This window comes from Salmo trutta, chromosome 32, assembly GCF_901001165.1.
Source record: "Salmo trutta chromosome 32, fSalTru1.1, whole genome shotgun sequence".
Taxonomy (NCBI): Eukaryota; Metazoa; Chordata; class Actinopteri; order Salmoniformes; family Salmonidae; genus Salmo; species Salmo trutta.
The window spans coordinates 42,306,259-42,329,395 of record NC_042988.1 but is presented as its reverse complement, the minus strand read 5'-3'; the positions used below and the strand labels follow the sequence as shown (position 1 = coordinate 42,329,395).

Here is a 23,137-nt window from a genome sequence, read left to right as displayed (position 1 = left end):
AGTCCCATAAGGGCGGTGCTCTATTGGCCCAGCATCGTCCGGGTTTGGCCGGGGTAGGCCGTCATTGTAAATAAGAATTTGTTCTTAACTGACTTGCCTAGTTCACTATGGATCTACAAACAGGTTAGCTTCTTTAAAGCATTTGATGTGTGTTCTGTGTTACTTCTTTGTCTATCCAATACCAACTGAATGGTGAATGAATGTATTTACAGTGAATCAATCAATCCAGTGTGATTATTGTGTGTTCTGTGTAATTCCTTCCTCTTTTCCAATACTAACTGAATGGTGAATGTCTGGTGTCATTTTGTCTTCTTGTTGTATGTGAGAATAGAAGTTGTTTCTTAGGGGAAGGGAAATGTTTATTTTCCATTCTGTATATTGGAACAAAATTCAACTACAATTGAAGAACTGGGATGAGCTACAAATCTCATTGTGGGGTAGAAAATCATGAAAGAACACTGCATCCCAGCTACGGTACAGAATAACATTGTTGAGGACCTCAGAACCATTTTGGATGCATTATGACCCACTACAGTGATCCCCTCAGGTTTCATCTGACAAATAAGCAAATAAATATGGTTGAACATGACGACCTCAGGGACTTGCTGAACAACTCTGCAGTATCTGAGGAATGCATTAGATGGATAAGCTCTGAGTGGATGCTGGAGCATTACTGTGTGAAAGAATTGGACATGGTCAGGACAACTGAAGTACCACTGAGCAACAAAGAAGGTTATAAAACAAGGTCATTTCAATACAGCTACATTGTCCCCAGGCTATATGAATATAAAGACATGAGACAAAACAATCATAATGAATCAGATTACATGGAGAGGGGACCTGATCCTAGATCATAATGAATCAGATTACATGGAGAGGGGGACCTGATCCTGGATCATAATGAATCAGATTACATGGAGAGGAGGACCTGATCCTAGATCATAATGAATCAGATTACATGGAGAGGAGGACCTGATCCTAGATCATAATGAATCAGATTACATGGAGAGGGGGGGACCTGATACTAGATCATAATGAATCAGATTACATGGAGAGGAGGACCTGATCCTAGATCATAATGAATCAAATTACATGGAGAGAGGGACCTGATCCTGGATCGTAATGAATCAGAATACATGGAGAGGGCGACCTGATCCTATATCATAATGAACAGATTACATGGAGAGGGGGGACCTGATCCTAGATCATAATGAGTCAGATTACATGGAGAGGAGGACCTGATCCTAGATCATAATGAATCAGATTACATGGAGAGAGGGACCTGATCCTAGATCATAATGAATCACATTACATGGAGAGGGGGGACCTGATCCTAGATCATAATGAATCAGATTACATGGAGAGGAGGGACCTGATCCTAGATCATAATGAATCAGATTACAATGAGAGGGGGGACCTGATCCTAGATCATAATGAATCAGATTACATAGACAGGGGGACCTGATCCTGGTTCAGCACTCCTCCTTTGAGACACTGCCTTTATGAATAAGGAATGCTGTTGTGAAGTCTAGTTACAGCAGGTGTTTACTACCATCTAGTGGAAGATACCAATAAAACACTTTATTATCAGGATGGGGAGACGGCTGAGTGCAGGATCCATGCTGAGATGACAAAAGAGGAAAACACACTATATGGAGAGAAGTACAAATAAAGTATTTCTGAACAATAAAGGACAGAGTAAGATAATGAATACCTGGAATGACATATTATTACCAGTTAGTAGATCTCTTCTGTCATCATTATTTACCCATACACCAGTGACGTCAGAAGGGACGTGATTTCCTCATATGAAAGTGAAAGTAACTGTGTGGTCTACGCCGTTACAACATGACTGTTGAAACTGAAGCGCACATTTCTCTGCAACATTAGAAGCAGGATAAATGTGTTGATTTGAAGGACAGAGGGACAGACTCTGGTAAGTCTTGGCTACATATAACTATTATAAAGTTAGGTCGTAGTCAGACATTCAATAGACAGAGTAACCTTGAGATATGATTCTTTATCATGCTGACCAACCTGGACCCGGTTTCCGCGATGGAATTTAGGCTTAACGCTGGAAACGCATATTAAGTGGTAAACGATAATTAACAAAATACAAAGTTGAGTTAAGACTATTTTACATTTAAAAAGGTGTGTAAGCGTGTTTACCCTCCACTACATCCCCGTTGATGCGGTGTGCAGCGTAGAGTGCATAGTCATATAGTCTCTATGGGCCTGTTGGTGAGGACCACAGCATAGTCATATAGTCTCTATGGGCCTGTTGGTGAGGACCACAGCATAGTCCTTTAGTCTCTATGGACCTGTTGGTGAGGACCACAGCATAGTCATATAGTCTCTATGGGCCTGTTGGTGAGGACCACAGCATAGTCCTTTAGTCTCTATGGGCCTGTTGGTGAGGGCCACAGCATAGTCCTTTAGTCTCTATGGGCCAGATGGTGAGGACCACAGCATAGTCCTTTAGTCTCTATGGACCAGATGGTGAGGGCCACAGCATAGTCCTTTAGTCTCTATGGGCCAGATGGTGAGGACCACAGCATAGTCCTTTAGTCTCTATGGGCCTGTTGGTGAGGACCACAGCATAGTCCTTTAGTCTCTATGGGCCAGTTGGTGAGGACCACAGCATAGTCCTTTAGTCTCTATGGGCCTGTTGGTGAGGGCCACAGCATAGTCCTTTAGTCTCTATGGGCCAGTTGGTGAGGGCCACAGCATAGTCATTTAGTCTCTATGGGCCAGTTGGTGAGGGCCACAGCATAGTCATTTAGTCTCTATGGGCCAGTTGGTGAGGGCCACAGCATAGTCATTTAGTCTCTATGGGCCTGTTGGTGAGGGCCACAGCATAGCCCTTTAGTCTCTATGGGCCAGATGGTGAGGGCCACAGCATAGGAAAATAAACTGTTCAGATGGGGGTCTATAACATCCAATCAAATACTCCTCAAGATGAGGCTCATGATTTATAAGTTATATACCTTTTCATCTTTACATATATTGTCTTTTTTTAAACCAAGGTAGTTTCAGTTAGTAGCGATGAAGCTGCAACTGTCAGCTGCTGTAAACCTGTGACAGTATACATAAGAGAGCTGATCTCAGATCAGTTTAGCTGTTTATATCATAATGATACTGCTGTAAAGTCAGGTTACAGCAGGTGTTTACTGCCATCTAGTGGAAGATATTTTATTTTTATTTCACTTTTATTTAACTAGGTAAGTCAGAACAAATTCTTATTAACAATGACGGCCTACCCCGGCCAAACCTTGACGACGCTGGGCCAATTGTGCGCCGCCCTATGGGACTCCCAGTCATGCAGCCTGGACTCGAACCAGGTACTGCAGTGACGCAAGATGCGGGACTCTGCACCACTCGGGAGGCGGCTGAGCTGAAACAGAAAGTAAAGTTGTTCTTTTGTACAGGATCCATTTTGAGACGACAGAGCAGAAAACACTATATGGAGATTACTGACAAATAATTAAGTATTTCTGAACAATAATTTATTCTAATGGACAGAGTAAGAGAATGAATACCTGGAATGAGATATTACAAGTTAGTAGAACTGCTACTTGAGCTGAGTTGCTGACAGACAGCAGTTTTCAAAGTGGAAACTAATCAGTCGGTCTACATGTTATCAGTAAAATGTCTGGTAAAGATGGTGGAGGAGCTTTTACATTATATGGTTTAATGTTTATCTCAGGGTTTCTCATCCTTTTGTTCTCACCAGTACTTATACACCTGATTCAACTAATCATCAAATATTTAAGACAGTTTAATATTTGAGGCATACAAATGAACATTCTCAAATTAAAACTTTTGGGTTTGTAGGCCTGTTAACAATTATTAAAGTTCTACAGTGACTCATATTTTGGAGAGAAAAAACACAACTAAACCTGGTTTCCAGTAAATTGTATGTAACTATTGTGACCTCAAAGAAATAGAGAATGAAACTAATTTGATCCTCTATTGCCCTTTCTACCACGATATACGCTTGCTCTTATTCCAGAAAGCACACCAGATATACCCTGGTATTATGTGATGAGGAGACAGACCACCAGATATACCCTGGCAGTATGTGATGAGGAGACAGACCACCAGATATACCCTGGCAGTATGTGATGAGGAGAAATTAAATGTTTTTTTTGTCCATTGTGTATTTCCATTTGCAGAATATTTAGATTTTACCTTTATTTAAACTAGGAAGGTCAGTTAAGAACAAATTCTTATTTTCAATGACAGCTCATTGAAAATAAGAATTTGTTCATAACTGACTTGCCTAGTTTAAAGAAAGGTAAAATCTAAACATACTAGCAACAGTGGGTTAACTGCCTTGTTCAGGGGCAGAACAACAGATATGTACCTAGACTTGACTCCCATATGAATCTTCTCTTTGTGCCAGACTGGGTTCAAATGCCTTGTTTCTTTTTTTCTGTATTTATTTATCTGTATATGTTATTTATGTATGTGTATATATACAGTGTGTATGTATGTATGTGTATATATACAATGTGTATGTATGTATGTGTATATATACAGTGTGTATGTATGTATGTGTATATATACAATGTGTATGTATGTATGTGTATATATACAGTGTGTATGTATGTATGTGTATATATACAGTGTGTATGTATGTATGTATGTGATGTGTATATATACAGTGTGTATGTATGTGTGTATATTATTGTTCTGCTCTAGGGATATAATTATTGTTTGCATCACCTTATTTACTATTATGTATTGATTTATACCTTACATTGTTTTCATTCTTCATGTACATATCATTTAATTACCACAGTGAATTATTGTAATGTTTGTTTTTGTGGCAATTAACCCCATAAGGGATGGGTTGCCAGTTGGCGATTTGACACAGAAATAAAATGTCATTCATTCATTCATTCATTCATTTTTTCATTCATTTTTCATTCATATTATTTAATTTGAGTTTTTCTGTGTCCCCCTAATATCACTTACACCCTGTTAGTTTGTTGTAATTCCTAGAGCAAAACGGAGAACACCATAGTGTTCGTACGAATCTCAGCTTTCAATAGAGGTATCATAATAGTTTGTTGGCCAAACCGTTCAGACTCTACATACGATTTTGTGAGAAGACAGATTTTCAGGATGTCTCATGGTCTGACAAACACCACTCTAGCTTACATGGAGAGGAGGACCTGATCCTAGATCATAATGATTCAGATTACATGGAGAGGGTGGACCTGATCCTAGATCATAATGAATCAGATTACATGGAGAGGAGGGACCTGATCCTAGATCATAATGAATCAGATTACATGGAGAGGAGGGACCTGATCCTAGATCATAATGAATCAGATTACATGGAGAGGGGGACCTGATCCTAGATCATAATGAATCAGATTACATGGAGAGGAGGACCCGATCCTAGATCATAATGAATCAGATTACATGGAGAGGAGGACCTGATCCTAGATCATAATGAATCAGATTACATGGAGAGGAGAACCTGATCCTAGATCATAATGAATTAGATTACATGGAGAGGGGGGACCTGATCCTAGATCATAATGAATCAGATTACATGGAGAGGAGGACCTGATCCTAGATCATAATGAATTAGATTACATGGAGAGGAGGGACCTGATCCTAGATCATAATGAATCAGATTACATGGAGAGGAGGACCTGATCCTAGATCAGCTCTGAGACACTTCCTTTATGAATAAGGGCCCAGGAGTCACCAGGGCCAACTGTAAATTGCTCTGGATAAGAGCGTCTGCTCAATGACTAAAATGTAAAATGAGTCACCAGGACAGGCATTGACAGGACGTTCACAGCCACACGTTCACTGGTTAGGTAGGACACAAGATAACTGTTAGATAGGAACAACAGTAATGATACATGGTTAGGTAGGACACAAGATAACTGTTAGATAGGAACAACAGTAATGATACATGGTTAGGTAGAACACAAGATAACTGTTAGATAGGAACAGTAATGATACATGGTTAGGTAGGACACAAGATAACTGTTAGATAGGAACAACAGTAATGATACATGGTTAGGTAGGACACAAGATAACTGTTAGATAGTAACAACAGTAATGATACATGGTTAGGTAGGACACAAGATAACTGTTAGATAGGAACAACAGTAATGATACATGGTTAGGTAGAACACAAGATAACTGTTAGATAGGAACAACAGTAATGATACATGGTTAGGTAGGACACAAGATAACTGTTAGATAGGAACAGTAATGATATATGGTTAGGTAGGACACAAGATAACTGTTAGATAGGAACAACAGTAATGATACATGGTGAGGTAGGACACAAGATAACTGTTAGATAGGAACAACAGTAATGATACATGGTTAGGTAGGACACAAGATAACTGTTAGATAGGAACAACAGTAATGATACATGGTTAGGTAGGACACAAGATAACTGTTAGATAGTAACATCAGTAATGATACATGGTTAGGTAGGACACAAGATAACTGTTAGATAGGAACAACAGTAATGATACATGGTTAGGTAGGACACAAGATAACTGTTAGATAGGAACAACAGTAATGATACATGGTTAGGTAGAACACAAGATAACTGTTAGATAGGAACAACAGTAATGATACATGGTTAGGTAGGACACAAGATAACTGTTAGATAGGAACAGTAATGATATATGGTTAGGTAGGACACAAGATAACTGTTAGATAGGAACAACAGTAATGATACATGGTGAGGTAGGACACAAGATAACTGTTAGATAGGAACAACAGTAATGATACATGGTTAGGTAGGACACAAGATAACTGTTAGATAGGAACAACAGTAATGATACATGGTTAGGTAGGACACAAGATAACTGTTAGATAGTAACATCAGTAATGATACATGGTTAGGTAGGACACAAGATAACTGTTAGATAGGAACAACAGTAATGATACATGGTTAGGTAGGACACAAGATAACTGTTAGATAGGAACAACAGTAATGATACATGGTTAGGTAGGACACAAGATAACTGTTAGATAGGAACAACAGTAATGATACATGGTTAGGTAGGACACAAGATAACTGTTAGATAGGAACAACAGTAATGATACATGCCTTCAATGTGAAGTGATATTAATGCATAAATACAGAGCACAAGTACAACCCTTTTTGTATAAACCTTTTAAGGTAGTAAGAAAATAAACATTCACTTAATATTTCAATAAAGAAGTCTTGAATTACCAATAAATCACCTGCTAGCAATAACTAGCGTGACATTACAGTGCACTGATTGACGGTGCTGGTTAGCTCGTCATTAACATGGCTAGCTAAGCTAGCAGATACTTGATTAACTTGCAGAAATATGCTTTAAATACACAATAAATATATACATAGTCACATTCACTATTGACTTTGTGATATATGAACCAGTTTTCCAGATACACTATAGTGTTTTACAGTTTTAAACAGTTTTATGTCCAGCAGAAGGAGACCTGCTCTCAGAATATCTCTGACTGAACAGCAGGCAGACCAACTTTCCAAATAGGGGAGAAACACTCAAAACCCTCTTCTTGTTCTTTCAAGGAAAATAATACAAAAATGATAAGTCTGAAGACCTCTGGTATTAACAAACTTACTACAATGGCAGCAAATATATTTTATGAAATCGACAACACATAATGAAAGGAAACGTTATTAATATCACCCCTCTTTCTGAGGTGAATGGTTTCCCCCACTACTCTCCCGGAACTGCGGTGTTCTCTGATATCCACGTTGCGCGCATCGCGAGGGAGGTTGATGGAAACTCTACTTTTTCACTTTGTCACACATGCACCTTTGATATCCCGTTCACGAGTATCCCTGTAGCCATAAATAAACAGAATATTCCTCATTTCAATTCATATGGGTTAAATGGAATAGTAACTGAAATCTGGACACTAACTGTAGGCCTATAAACTAATATAATATTAACTGAAATCTGGACACTGACTGTAGACTTATAATCTAATATAATATTAACTGAAATCTGGACACTGACTGTCAGCTATAAACTAATATAATATTATCTGAAATCTGGACACTGACTGTAGGCCTATAATCTAATATAATATTAACTGAAATCTGGACACTGACTGTAGGCCTATAATCTAATATAATATTAACTGAAATCTGAACACTGACTGTAGACCTATAATCTAATATAATATTAACTGAAATCTGGACACTAACTGTAGGCCTATAATCTAATATAATATTAACTGAAATCTGGACACTGACTATAGGCCTATAATCTAATATAATATTAACTGAAATCTGGACACTGACTGTAGGCCTATAATCTAATATAATATTAACTGAAATCTGGACACTGACTGTAGGCCTATAAACTAATATCATATGAAATGCAGAATTATGCATTTTTTGCATTTAAATGAAACAACAAATGTTAATTTAGTCTGGGGAACAGGAGTGGAGAAATATTATTTATTTCAGTATCTCTTGAGATAATGTGAATGAGAGTGTGAGGTGTTATCTTTGACACTATGATGCAAGCAGCCAGTGTTAACTAGTAGATTACTAATGCGTTCATTCTATCAATGTAAAGCATTATTCTGGAGAGAACTACTTTATTTAGTCTATCAATGTAAAACATTATTCTGGAGAGAACTACTTTATTTAGTCTATCAATGTAAAACATTATTCTGGAGAGAACTACTTTATTTAGTCTATCAATGTAAAACATTATTCTGGAGAGAACTACTTTATTTAGTCTATCAATGTAAAACATTATTCTGGAGAGAACTACACATATAATATGTGAACAGCCTGAGCAGACAGCAGAAGCAACAGTAAATGGGTAAGATGTGTACATCAATTTAAAAACAGAATACTTCAGAGTATGTAGAATAATAACAGGATATTGGAGGTGCATGTAAACGTGGTCACTGTTGTTGGAAAGTCTAGTTACAGCAGGTGTTTACTGCCATCTAGTGGAAGATACCAAGAATACAGACAGACACAAATGTCAAGTTCAATAGCCTTGTTCAAGCATTGTACAAGTCCCTACACACGGAGTCCGGGGAACAGCCCAGCTAGTCGATTACCTATCAACTGGACTCTGTAACAAGTCCCTACACACGGAGTCCAGGGAACAGCCCAGCTAGTCGATTACCTATCAACTAGACTCCGTAACAAGCAGTTTTCAAAGTGTAAACTAATCAGTAGCCCTGCATGTTATAAGGTAGGATATTTAGATTGTCATTATGGAGACACCTATTTTACAACCTTTTTTCCATAAAACATATTAACTCTCTAGAACTGATGCGATTCAAGAAATGAGGTATCACGAACCGGCTCGAAGTTCCTAACAAAAAGGAGACAACATGGAGACAAGGAATAACAATATATATTTATTAATAAAGTAAACTAAATACAATTAACAATGGTGTGTGTAATCAGTAGTGTAAGTGAGTGTTTTGCATACATAAATGTGATAATGTGGGGTGTTGAAAGGTGCCAAAGCAAATAACCAAAAGGCCAGAAAAATACCACAACAAAATCTATGAAGGTGTCTGCATGGAGAGAGTCTCCTCCATGAATGGGGAAGAGGTGCATTTATCCTGGGACACACCCGGGCCCAGATTTAATAAATTGCCTATAACTTTAGTTTATTGTTGTTGTAGCCTTGTGTTATTATGCAACTATTAATGTCCATGTTGAGTTAATTCAATTGGAAGTTACCAGGTGTGACCATGGTAACAGTTCTATCTCAATGGCTGATCAGATGTTAGAATGAATTAGATTGAAGGTAACAGTTCTATCTCAATGGCTGATCAGATGTTAGAATGCATTAGATTGAAGGTAACAGTTCTATCTCAATGGCTGATCAGATGTTAGAATGCAATAGATTGAAGGTAACAGTTATATCGCCATGGCTGATCAGATGTTAGAATGCATTAGAATGAAGGTAACAGTTCTATCTCAATGGCTGATCAGATGTTAGAATGGATTAGATTGAAGGTAACAGTCAGATTAGGCTACAGGTAATAAAACACTGGCTGTTGTTGACAAGCATCGACCTGTTCAGTTCATTACCATAGTATTAATATTAGATTCATAGACCTGTTCAGTTCATTACCATAGTATTAATATTAGATTCATAGACCTGTTCAGTTCATTACCATAGTATTAATATTAGATTCATAGACCTGTTCAGTTCATTACCATAGTATTAATATTAGATTCATAGACCTGTTCAGTTCATTACCATAGTACTAATATTAGATTCATAGACCTGTTGTCACAACTGTCTTCGTCCTCAGACGAAACAGAGAAGTCCTCGTCTGAGAAAGTAGACCAATACGCAGCGGAGCTCATGTTCATCTTTGAATTTAATTAATCAAGAACGTGAACACTATACAAAACAAGAAACAAAGAAACACGACAGTACAACAGTCTTGCAGGCTATACGAAAAGCAATGCAAAAACAATTACCCACAAACACACAGACAAACACACCCTACTAATATAGGACTCCCAATCAAAGGCAACTCAACACACCTGCCTTCAATTGGGAGTCCCACCCCAATTAACTATACATAGAAAACCAAAGCTAGACAGAACGTAGACACACATACCAAAACACAAAAACCTCTGCCACGCCCTAACCAAAACTAATACAATTCCTCCCTCTGCTGGTCAGGACGTGACACCTGTTCAGTTCATTACCATAGTATTAATATTAGATTCATAGACCTGTTCAGTTCATTACCATAGTATTAATATAAGATTCATAGACCTGTTCAGTTCATAACCATAGTATTAATATTAGATTCATAGACCTGTTCAGTTCATTACCATAGTATTAATATTAGATTCATAGACCTGTTCAGTTCATTACCATAGTATTAATATTTAAGTCAGTGATTGAAATTACGACCCCATCCTCAGTAGCCCATTGCAGCAGGCTACTGGGCAACAGAAGCACTTCTTACCTCTAAATCGCCTTCCTATTCATGTTAAATTAATTAATCTGTCAATTTGTACTAAACAAGCTGCTAAACCCTCTTGCCCAGGCTACTGTAGGTTATCTGAATTTTTTTATTTTATTTAACCTTTATTTAACTAGGCAAGTCAGTTAATAACAAATTCTTATTTACAATGATGGCCTACTGGGGAACACAGTGGGTTAACTGCCTTGTTCAGGGGCAGAATGACAGATTTTTACCTTGTCAGCTCTAGGATTCAATCCTGCAACCTTTTGGTTACTGCCCCAACGCTCTAACCACTAGGCTACCTGCCGCCCCAACGCTCTAACCACTAGGCTACCTGCCGCCCCAACGCTCTAACCACTAGGCTAACTGCTGCCCCAACGCTCTAACCACTAGGCTACCTGCCGCCCCAGCGCTCTAACCACTAGGCTACCTGCCGCCCCAACGCTTTAACCACTCGGCTTCCTGCCGCCCCAACGCTCTAACCACTAGGCTACCTGCCGCCCCAACGCTCTAACCACTAGGCTACCTGCCGCCCGAAAATTTTTCAGGCCTTGTGGGAGGGTTTTGAGTAGTCATTGGGCTAGAAAAAGTAATTACATTAAATCACCTGACTGTTTGGATGTGTCTGTTAGTAAACAGTTTTATTTCTAAGAGATAATGAATAAAATAATTAGTTGTCACTGTGTTAACTACAAGCAACATGCTGGATCTCTGTTTAGTTGTTACTGTGTTAACCACAACCAACATGCTGGATCTCTGTTTAGTTGTCACTGTGTTAACCACAACCAACATGTTGGATCTCTGTTTAGTTGTCACTGTGTTAACCACAACCAACATGCTGGATCTCTGTTTAGTTGTCACTGTGTTAACCACAACCAACATGCTGGATCTCTGTTTAGTTGTCACTGTGTTAACCACAACCAACATGCTGGATCTCTGTTTAGTTGTCACTGTGTTAACCACAACCAACATGCTGGATCTCTGTTTAGTTGTCACTGTGTTAACCACAACCAACATGCTGGATCTCTGTTTAGTTGTCACTGTGTTAACCACAACCAACATGCTGGATCTCTGTTTAGTTGTCACTGTGTTAACCACAACCAACATGTTGGATCTCTGTTTAGTTGTCACTGTGTTAACCACAACCAACATGCTGGATCTCTGTTTAGTTGTCACTGTGTTAACCACAACCATCATGCTGGATCTCTGTTTAGTTGTCACTGTGTTGACCACAACCAACATGTTGGATCTCTGTTTAGTTGTCTCTGTGTTAACCACAACCAACATGCTGGATCTCTGTTTAGTTGTCACTGTTTTAACCACAACCAACATGTTGGATCTCTGTTTAGTTGTCACTGTGTTAACCACAACCAACATGCTGGATCTCTGTTTAGTTGTCACTGTGTTAACCACAACCAACATGCTGGATCTCTGTTTAGTTGTCACTGTGTTAACCACAACCAACATGCTGGATCTCTGTTTAGTTGTCACTGTGTTAACCACAACCAACATGCTGGATCTCTGTTTAGTTGTCACTGTGTTAACCACAACCAACATGCTGGATCTCTGTTTAGTTGTCACTGTGTTAACCACAACCAACATGCTGGATCTCTGTTTAGTTGTCACTGTGTTAACCACAACCAACATGCTGGATCTCTGTTTAGGACATCTCTGTGTTGACCACAACCAACATGCTGGATCTCTGTTTAGTTGTCACTGTGTTAACCACAACCAACATGTTGGATCTCTGTTTAGGGGTCACTGTGTTGACCACAACCAACATGCTGGATCTCGGTTTAGTTGTCACTGTGTTAACCACAACCAACATGTTGGATCTCTGTTTAGTTGTCACTGTGTTGACCACAACCAACATGCTGGATCTCTGTTTAGTTGTCACTGTGTTAACCACAACCAACACGTTGGATCTCTGTTTAGTTGTCACTGTGTTGACCACAACCAACATGCTGGATCTCTGTTTAGTTGTCACTGTGTTAACCACAACCAACATGTTGGATCTCTGTTTAGGGGTCACTGTGTTAACCACAACCAACATGCTGGATCTCTGTTTAGTTGTCACTGTGTTAACCACAACCAACATGCTGGATCTCTGTTTAGCTGTCACTGTGTTAACCACAACCAACATGCTGGATCTCTGTTTAGTTGTCACTGTGTTGACCACAACCAACATGCTGGATCTCTGTTTAGTTGTCACTGTGTTAACCACAACCAACATGCTGGATCTCTGTTTAGGACATCTCTGTGTTGACCACAACCAACATGCTGGATCTCTGTTTAGTTGTCACTGTGTTAACCACAACCAACATGTTGGATCTCTGTTTAGGGGTCACTGTGTTGACCACAACCAACATGCTGGATCTCGGTTTAGTTGTCACCGTGTTAACCACAACCAACATGTTGGATCTCTGTTTAGTTGTCACTGTGTTGACCACAACCAACATGCTGGATCTCTGTTTAGTTGTCACTGTGTTAACCACAACCAACATGTTGGATCTCTGTTTAGGGGTCACTGTGTTAACCACAACCAACATGCTGGATCTCTGTTTAGTTGTCACTGTGTTAACCACAACCAACATGCTGGATCTCTGTTTAGCTGTCACTGTGTTAACCACAACCAACATGCTGGATCTCTGTTTAGTTGTCACTGTGTTGACCACAACCAACATGCTGGATCTCTGTTTAGTTGTCACTGTGTTAACCACAACCAACATGCTGGATCTCTGTTTAGTTGTCTCTGTGTTGACCACAACCAACATGCTGGATCTCTGTTTAGTTGTCACTGTGTTAACCACAACCAACATGCTGGATCTCTGTTTAGGACGTCACTGTGTTAACAACAACCAACATGTTGGATCTCTGTTTCTCTGTTTAGGGCTCAGTGCTCTAAAATGAGTCTCTCTGGGGAGAGAGTGGAGGGGGGCCCTGCCTCTAAAATGAGTCTCTCTGGGGAGAGAGAGGAGGGGGGCCCTATCTCTAAAATGAGTCTCTCTGGGGAGAGAGAAGAGGGGGGCCCTGCCTCTAAAAGGAGCATCTCTGGGGGACATGACACCAAAACTAAGAGGTGAGCTGACAATATTGTTTAAGAATATATATTCTAAAATGCTTTTTATTCAGAAATGAATGCTTATGGGTACATTCTATATGACTGTTCTAGATTTGAAAATGTGAAAATATGAAAATGTGTTTTTTTGCAAAACGCTATATCACCTAGATATCTATATATCCACCTAGATATCTATATTTACATTTACATTTAAGTCATTTAGCAGACGCTCTTATCCAGAGCGACTTACAAATTGGTGCATTCACCTTATGATATCCAGTGGAACAACCACTTTACAATAGTGCATCTAAATCTTTTAAGGGGGGGGGGGGTTAGAAGGATGACTTTATCCTATCCCTATATATCCACCTAGATATCTATACATCCACCTAGATATCTATATATCCACCTAGACATCTATATATGCACCTAGATATCTATATATCCACCTAGACATCTATATATCCACCTAGATATCTATATATCTACCTAGACATCTATATATCCACCTAGATATCTATATATCCACCTAGACATCTATGTATCCACCTAGACATCTATATATCCACCTAGATATCTATATATCCACCTAGATATCTATATATCCACCTAAACATCTATATATCCACCTAGATATCTATATATCTACCTAGATATCTATATATCCACCAAGTCTCCGATCACTACCTTGTATCCTTTTCCCTCTCGCTCTCCTCCAACACTACTCACTCTGCCCCTACTCAAACGGTATTGCGCCGTCGCAACCTTCGCTCTCTCTCTCCTGCTACTCTCTCCTCTTCCAACCTATCATCTCTTCCCTTTGCTCAAACCTTCTCCAACCAATCTCCTGATTCTGCCTCCTCAACCCTCCTCTCCTCCCTTTCTGCGTCCTTTGACTCTCTATGTCCCCTATCCTCCCGGCCAGCTCGGTCCTCCCCTCCTGCTCCTAGGCTTGACGACTCATTGCAAGCTCACAGAACAGGGCTCCGGGCAGCCGAGCGGAAATGGAGGAAAACTAGCCTCCATGCGGACCTGGCATCTTTTCACTCCCTCCTCTCTACATTTTCCTCCTCTGTTTCTGCTGCTAAAGCCACTTTCTACCACTCTAACTTCCTAGCATCTGCCTCTAACCCTAGGAAGCTCTTTGCCACCTTCTCCTCCCTCCTGAATCCTCCTCCCCCCCCCCCCCCCCCCCCCTCCTCCCTCTCTGCGGATGACTTCGTCAACCATTTTGAAAAGAAGGTCGTTTGTTAAGTCAAACGACACCGCTGGTCCTGCTCACATTGCCCTACCCTATGCTTTGACCTCTTTTTCCTCTCTCTCTCCAGATGAAATCTTGCGTCTTGTGACGGCCGGCCGCCCAACAAACTGCCCGCTTGACCCTATCCCCTCCTCTCTTCTCCAGACCATTTCCGGAGACCTTCTCCCTTACCTCACCTCGCTTACCAACTCATCCTTGACCGCTGGCTACGTCCCTTTCATCTTCAAGAGAGCGAGAGTTGCACCCCTTCTGAAAAAACCTACACTCGATCCCTCCGATGTCAACAACTACAGACCAATATCCCTTCTTTCTTATCTCTCCAAAACTCTTGAGCGTGCCGTCCTTGGCCAGCTCTCTTGCTATCTCTCTCAGAATGACCTTCTTGATCCAAATCAGTCAGGTTTCTAGATGGTCATTCAACTGAGACTGCTCTTCTCTGTGTCACGGAGGCTGTCCACACTGCTAAAGCTAACTCTCTCTCCTCTGCTCTCATCCTTCTAGACCTATCTGCTGCCTTTGATACTGTGAACCATCAGATCCTCCTCTCCACCCTCTCCGAGTTGGGCATCTCCGGCGCGGCTCACTCTTGGATTGCGTCCCACCTGACAGGTTGCTCCTACCAGGTGGCGCGGCGAGAATCTGTCTCCGCACCACGCGCTCTCACCACTGGTGTCCCCCAGGGCTCAGTTCTAGGCCCTCTCCTATTCTCGCTATACACCAAGTCACTTGGCTCTGTCATATCCTCACATGGTCTCTCCTATCATTGCTACGCAGACGACACACAATTAATCTTCTCCTTTCCCCCTTCTGATAACCAGGTGGCGAATCGCATCTCTGCATGTCTGGCAGACATATCATTGTGGATGACGGATCACCACCTCAAGCTGAACCTCGGCAAGACGGAGCTGCTCTTCCTCCCGGGGAAGGACTGCCCTTTCCATGATCTCGCCATCACGGTTGACAACTCCATTGTGTCCTCCTCCCAGAGTGCTAAGAGCCTTGGCGTGACCCTGGATAACACCCTGTCGTTCTCTGCTAACATCAAGGCAGTGACCCGATCCTGTAGGTTCATGCTCTAAAACATTCGCAGAGTACGACCCTGCCTTACACAGGAAGCGGCGCAGGTCCTAATCCAGGCACTTGTCATCTCCCGTCTGGATTACTGCAACTCACTGTTGGCTGGGCTCCCTGCATGTGCCATTAAACCCCTACAACTCATCCAGAACGCCGCAGTCCATCTGGTGTTCAACCTTCCCAAGTTCTCTCGCGTCACCCCGCTCCTCCGCACACTCCACTGGCTTCCAGTTGAAGCTCGCATCTGCTACAAGACCATGGTGCTTGCCTATGGAGCTGTGAGGGGAACGGCACCTCCGTACCTTCAGGCTCTGATCAGGCCCTACACCCAAACAAGGGCACTGCGTTCATCCACCTCTGGCCTGCAGGCCCTCCTACCTCTGCGGAAGCACAGTTCCCGCTCAGCCCAGTCAAAACTTTTTGCTGCTCTGGCACCCCAATGGTGGAACAAGCTCCCTCACGACGCCAGGACTGCGGAGTCAATCACCACCATCCGGAGATACCTGAAACCCCACCTCTTTAAGGAATACCTGGGATAGGATAAAGTAATCCTTCTAACCCCCCCCCCCAAAAAAGAAAAAAGACATAGATGTACTATTGTAAAGTGGTTGTTCCACTGGATATCATAAGGTGAATGCATCAATTTGTAAGTCGCTCTGGATAAGAGTGTCTGCTAAATGACATAAATGGAAATGGAAATATATCCACCTAGATATCTATATATCCACCTAGATGTCTATATATATCCACCTAGATATCTATATATCCACCTAGATATCTATATATCCACCTAGATATCTATATATCCACCTAGACATCTATATATCCACCTAGATATCTATATATCCACCTAGATATCTATATATCCATTGTTTATCAGGAGTGGAATGTTGGTATCCTGTATATCTGACTGTGATATGTGGTTGCCCCACCTAGATATCTAAAGATGAATTCACTTACAGATGCCATGTTAATTTGACCCAGTTTCTCACGTCGGGAAAATAACAGCAAATGGTCATTTTATGTGGAAATTACCCACTTTAAAAGTCTTTATAAAGCCTTGTAGTGGTTTAATCATTTCTTTAAACAATATAAGATAATTTTTGAACATTTCTGAAAAGTGATATATAGCGTTTTGGAATGAAACTCTTCTTATGTTTCCCATCTGTGTTCAGAGTAGATGAGAGATGTAATGTTTGTCTCTGTTGTGTTGAAGGCCAATCAAGCAGGAGAGACCAGCCTCCCCTGTACCCAGCTGTGTGTCCATGAAGAGTGACCAGTCTATGAATCTACCTATATCCTTTAGAGAGGGAGACTTTTCTACTGAACAAAGGTAAGAAGAACTCATGGGTCATGAGTCAGTGAGTTAAACAACACTGTCTCTAGTCATTTCTCCTCTCTCATTTTCCCATTTCTTTTTGTTGTTTTCATAATCCATAGGCTGATACTTTTGTCCATTTTCATAGTCCTAAAACATTATTAAATAAACACAACATTCCCTCCCTGTGTGTGTGTGTGTGCGGCTACCTGCCACCCCAAAATAACATGTAGGCCTATCACGTGCACATTTTTTGGGCTCGTTTTCAGGCCTTGTGGGCTGGTTTTGGATGTGTCTGTTAGTAAACAGTTTTATTTCTAAGAGATAATGAATAAAATAATTAGTTGTCACTGTGTTAACCACAACCAACATGCTGGATCTCTGTTTAGTTGTCACTGTGTTAACCACAACCATCATGCTGGATCTCTGTTTAGTTGTCACTGTGTTAACCACAACCAACATGTTGGATCTCTGTTTAGTTGTCACTGTGTTAACCACAACCAACATGCTGGATCTCTGTTTAGTTGTCACTGTGTTAACCACAACCAACATGTTGGATCTCTGTTTAGTTGTCACTGTGTTAACCACAACCATCATGCTGGATCTCTGTTTAGTTGTCACTGTGTTGACCACAACCAACATGCTGGATCTCTGTTTAGTTGTCACTGTGTTAACCACAACCAACATGTTGGATCTCTGTTTAGTTGTAACTGTGTTAACCACAACCAACATGCTGGATCTCTGTTTAGTTGTCACTGTGTTAACTACAACCAACATGCTGGATCTCTGTTTAGTTGTCACTGTGTTAACCACAACCAACATGCTGGATCTCTGTTTAGTTGTTACTGTGTTAACCACAACCAACATGCTGGATCTCTGTTTAGTTGTTACTGTGTTAACCACAACCAACATGCTGGATCTCTGTTTAGTTGTCACTGTGTTAACCACAAAAAACATGCTGGATCTCTGTTTAGCTGTCACTGTGTTAACCACAACCAACATGTTGGATCTCTGTTTAGTTGTCACTGTGTTAACAACAATCAACATGTTGGATCTCTGTTTAGTTGTCACTGTGTTGACAACAACCAACATGCTGGATCTCTGTTTAGTTGTCACTGTGTTAACCACAATCAACATGCTGGATCTCTGTTTAGGGGTCAGTGATCTAAAATGAGTCTCTCTGGGGAGAGAAAGGAGGGGGTCCCTGCCTCTAAAATTAGTCTCTCTGGGGAGAGAGTAGGGGGGGCCTGCCTCTAAAATGAGTCTCTCTGGGGAGAGAGAGGAGAGGGGCCCTGCCTCTAAAATGAGTCTCTCTGGGGAGAGAGAGGAGGGGGGCCCTGCCTATAAAATGAGTCTCTCTGAGGAGAGAGAGGAGGGGGTCCCTGCCTCTAAAATGAGTCTCTCTGGGGGACATGACACCAAAACTAAGAGGTGAGCTGACAATATTGTTTAAGAATGTATTTTGTTTGCTTATGGGTACATTCTATATAACTGTTCTAGATTTTAGATGTGTATGAAAATGTTTTGCTAAATTCTATATATCCATTGTTTAGCAGGAATAGAATGTTAGTATCCTGTATATTTGACTGTGATATGTGGTTGTCTCACCTAGATATCTTAAGATGAATGCACTTACAGATGCCATATCTTAATTTGACCCAGTTTATCACAGCAGGAAATTATCAGCAAATGTGCCTTTTTATTTGGATTAGAGTTAAGAGACTTTTTTTTGGTGTTGATCAAGTCTGGCATTTTTAAGTGGAAATGACCCACTTTAGAAGCCTTTATAAAGCCTTGTAGTCATTTAATCATTTCTATAAACAATAAAAGACAGTTTACCAACATTTCTGAAAGTGGACACATAGCGTTTTGGAATGAAGCTCTTCTTATGTTTACCCATCTGAGATCAGAGTAGATGAAAGATGTAATGTTTGTCTCTGTTGTGTTGAAGCCAAATCAAGCAGGAGAGACCAGCCTCCCCTGTACCCAGCTGTGTGTCCATGAAGAGTGACCAGTCTATGGGTCATCCTATAGTGTTTAGAGAGGGAGACTTTTCTACTGAACAAAGGTAAGAAGAACTCATGGGTCATGGTCAGTGAGTTAAACAACACGGTCTCTAGTCATTTCTCCTCTCCCATTTTGTGTGTGTGTGTGTGTGTGTGTGTGTGTGTGTGTGTGTGTGTGTGTGTGTGTGTGTGTGTGTGTGCACTCCCTGGATGAGGAGATGTAATCTCATGTTTTGTCCACAGAAACCAACAGGAGAGATCAGAGTCAGAGATTCTCAGTGGTCAGTCTTCCCAGAGTCATCAAACAGACCTGGCCTCCATATTCAGTGTATGTGGTCCTGTTGTGTACATTTGTTTTTGTTTACCTTTTTTAAAGAGAAAACATTTCTTCTCTTGCTTAACTTATTTACTTGATTTTATTCAGTTGCTTGAAGAGAAAATTATGACATTTGTGAAGAACGAGCTGAAGATGTTCAAGAGGATTCTTAGTCCAGAACTCCCACAAGGCTTTGAGAGTCAGAAGCAGGATAAGGAAGTGGTGGATGCTGAAGATGAGAAGCAGGAGAGCAGTGCCAGAGAGGGGGCTCTGAAGATCACACTGCACGTCCTGAGGAAAATGAACCAGAAGGAGCTTGCTGACACACTGGAGAAAGGTAATAGCTGTTTGCCTCATGTTGAAATGCTGTAGTTAAAGTACAGCTAAAGTAGCTGAGTAACTCAATGATATTATTTATATATTTAACCTTTATTTAACTAGGCAAGTCAGTTAACTGACTATCCTAACGATCCTCGACTTCGGCGATATCATTTACAAAATAGCTTCCAACACTCTACTCAGCAAATTGGATGTAGTCTATCACAGTGCCATCCGTTTCGTCACCAAAGCCCCATTTACTACCCACCACTGCGACCTGTATGCTCTCGTCGGCTGGCCCTCGCTACATATTCGTTGCCAAACCCACTGGCTCCAGGTCATCTATAAGTCTTTGCTAGGTAAAGCTCCGCCTTATCTCAGCTCACTGGTCACCATAGCAACACCCACCCGTAGCACGCACTCCAGCAGGCATATTTCACTGGTCATCCCCAAAGCCAACATCTCCTTTGGCCGCCTTTCCTTACAGTTCTCTGCTGCCAATGACTAGAATGAATTACAAAAATCACTGAGGCTGGAGACATATCTCCCTCACTAACTTTAAACATCAGCTGTCAGAGCAGCTTACCGATCACTGCACCTGTACACTGCCCATCTGTAAATAGCACACCCAACTACCTCATCCTCATTCTGTTATTTTTGCTCTTTTGCACCCCAGTATCTCTGCTTGCACATCATCATTTACATTTACATTTAAGTCATTTAGCAGACGCTCTTATCAAGAGCGACTTACAAATTGGTGCATTCACCTTATGATATCCAGTGGAACAACCACTTTACATTAGTACATCTATATCTTTTTTTTGGGGGGGGGTAGAAGGATTACTATATCCTATCCCAGGTATTCCTTAAAGAGGTGGGGTTTCAGGTGTCTCCGGAAGGTGGTGATTGACTCCACTGTCCTGGCGTCGTGAGGGAGCTTGTTCCACCATTGGGGTGCCAGAGCAGCGAACAGTTTTGACTGGGCTGAGCGGGAACTGTGCTTCCTCAGAGGTAGGGGGGCGAGCAGGCCAGAGGTGGATGAACGCAGTGCCCTTGTTTGGGTGTAGGGCCTGATCAGAGCCTGAAGGTACGGAGGTGCCGTTCCCCTCACAGCTCCGTAGGCAAGCACCATGGTCTTGTAGCGGATGCGAGCTTCAACTGGAAGCCAGTGGAGAGAGCGGAGGAGCGGGGTGACGTGAGAGAACTTGGGAAGGTTGAACACCAGACGGGCTGCGGCGTTCTGGATGAGTTGTAGGGGTTTAATGGCACAGGCAGGGAGCCCAGCCAACAGCGAGTTGCAGTAATCCAGACGGGAGATGACAAGTGCCTGGATTAGGACCTGCGCCGCTTCCTGTGTGAGGCAGGGTCGTACTCTGTGAATGTTGTAGAGCATGAACCTACAGGATCGGGTCACCGCCTTGATGTTAGTGGAGAACGACAGGGTGTTGTCCAGGGTCACGCCAAGGTTCTTAGCACTCTGGGAGGAGGACACAATAGAGTTGTCAACTGTGATGGCGAGATCATGGAACGGGCAGTCCTTCCCCGGGAGGAAGAGCAGCTCCGTCTTGCCGAGGTTCAGCTTGAGGTGGTGATCCGTCATCCACACTGATATGTCCTCCAGACATGCAGAGATGCGAATCGCCACCTGGTTATCAGAAGGGGGAAAGGAGAAGATTAATTGCGTGTCGTCTGCATAGCAATGATAGGAGAGACCATGTGAGGATATGACAGAGCTAAGTGACTTGGTGCTCATCTATCACTCCAGTGTTAATGGTAAATTATAATTATTTCGCCACCTATTTATTGCCTTACCTCCCTAATCTTACTAAATTCGCACACACTGTATATAGATTTTTCTATTGTGATATTGACTGCACGTTTGTTTATACCATGTGTAACTCTGTGTTGTTGTTTTTGTCACACTGCTTTGTTTATCTTGGCCAGGTTGGCCATGGACTTTACAGTGTCCCAGAACTTTTTTGAGTTAGTACTACAGGATGCAAATTTCTGTTTGAAAAAGCTAGCCTTAGCTTTCCTAACTGCCTGTGTATGTTTGTTCCTAACTTCCCTGAAAAGTTGCATATCATGGGGGCTATTCACCTGGTTAAATAAAGGTGAAATACAAATAAATTAAAAATTAAAAACAAATTCTTATTAACTTTAAATGCTTTGTTGAGGTTGTTACCTTTACCTTGTCAGCTCGGGGATTCGATATAGCAACCTTTCGGTTACTAGCCCACTAGGCTACCTGCCACCCCTAAACACAACATCGAATGACCTCATCAAGTAGCAGCAGGGATGTGTTGCGGTGATTAGAGAGTTAATAATAACATCGATAATAATAATATAATCAGTCACACCAGTCTGTAATGCATTATGAAAACATTTACACATTTATACAGTCAGTTAAAAGAAGAAATGATTATAATGTAAAACTTTATAACAGTCCTTCAATACTGTAGGCATTAAAACAGACGTAATATTAATATCCTCTGTGTTATTTCTAGATTCAGATGATCCTGCTGTGATTTGCCAACGTGAACTCAAATCTAATCTAAAGAAGAAGTTTCAATGTGTATTTGAGGGGATCGCTAAACAAGGAAACCCAACACTTCTCAATAAGATCTACACAGAGCTCTACATCACAGAGGGTGGAACAGGAGAGGTCAATAATGAACATGAGCTGAGACAGATTGAGACCACAACCAGGAAACAAGCAAGACCAGAGACTCAAATCAAATGTAACGACATCTTCAAACCCTTAACTGGACAAGACAAACTTATCAGAACTGTGCTGACAAAGGGA

The 23,137-nt window shown here is 41.3% G+C and overlaps 1 protein-coding gene and 1 long non-coding RNA gene across 2 annotated transcripts in view; one reads left to right on the top strand and one right to left on the bottom strand.

The window, feature by feature from the left end:
• Window positions 1-23,137, bottom strand: part of LOC115171939 (NLR family CARD domain-containing protein 3-like) — a 1,137,260-nt gene that overhangs the window by 1,074,126 nt on the left and 39,997 nt on the right. The gene's annotated exons all lie outside the window — the stretch shown is intronic.
• Window positions 1,570-3,765, top strand: LOC115171954 (uncharacterized). The gene is made up of 2 exons (XR_003871304.1): window positions 1,570-1,936; window positions 3,429-3,765. It is a non-coding gene; the product is annotated as an uncharacterized LOC115171954 (long non-coding RNA).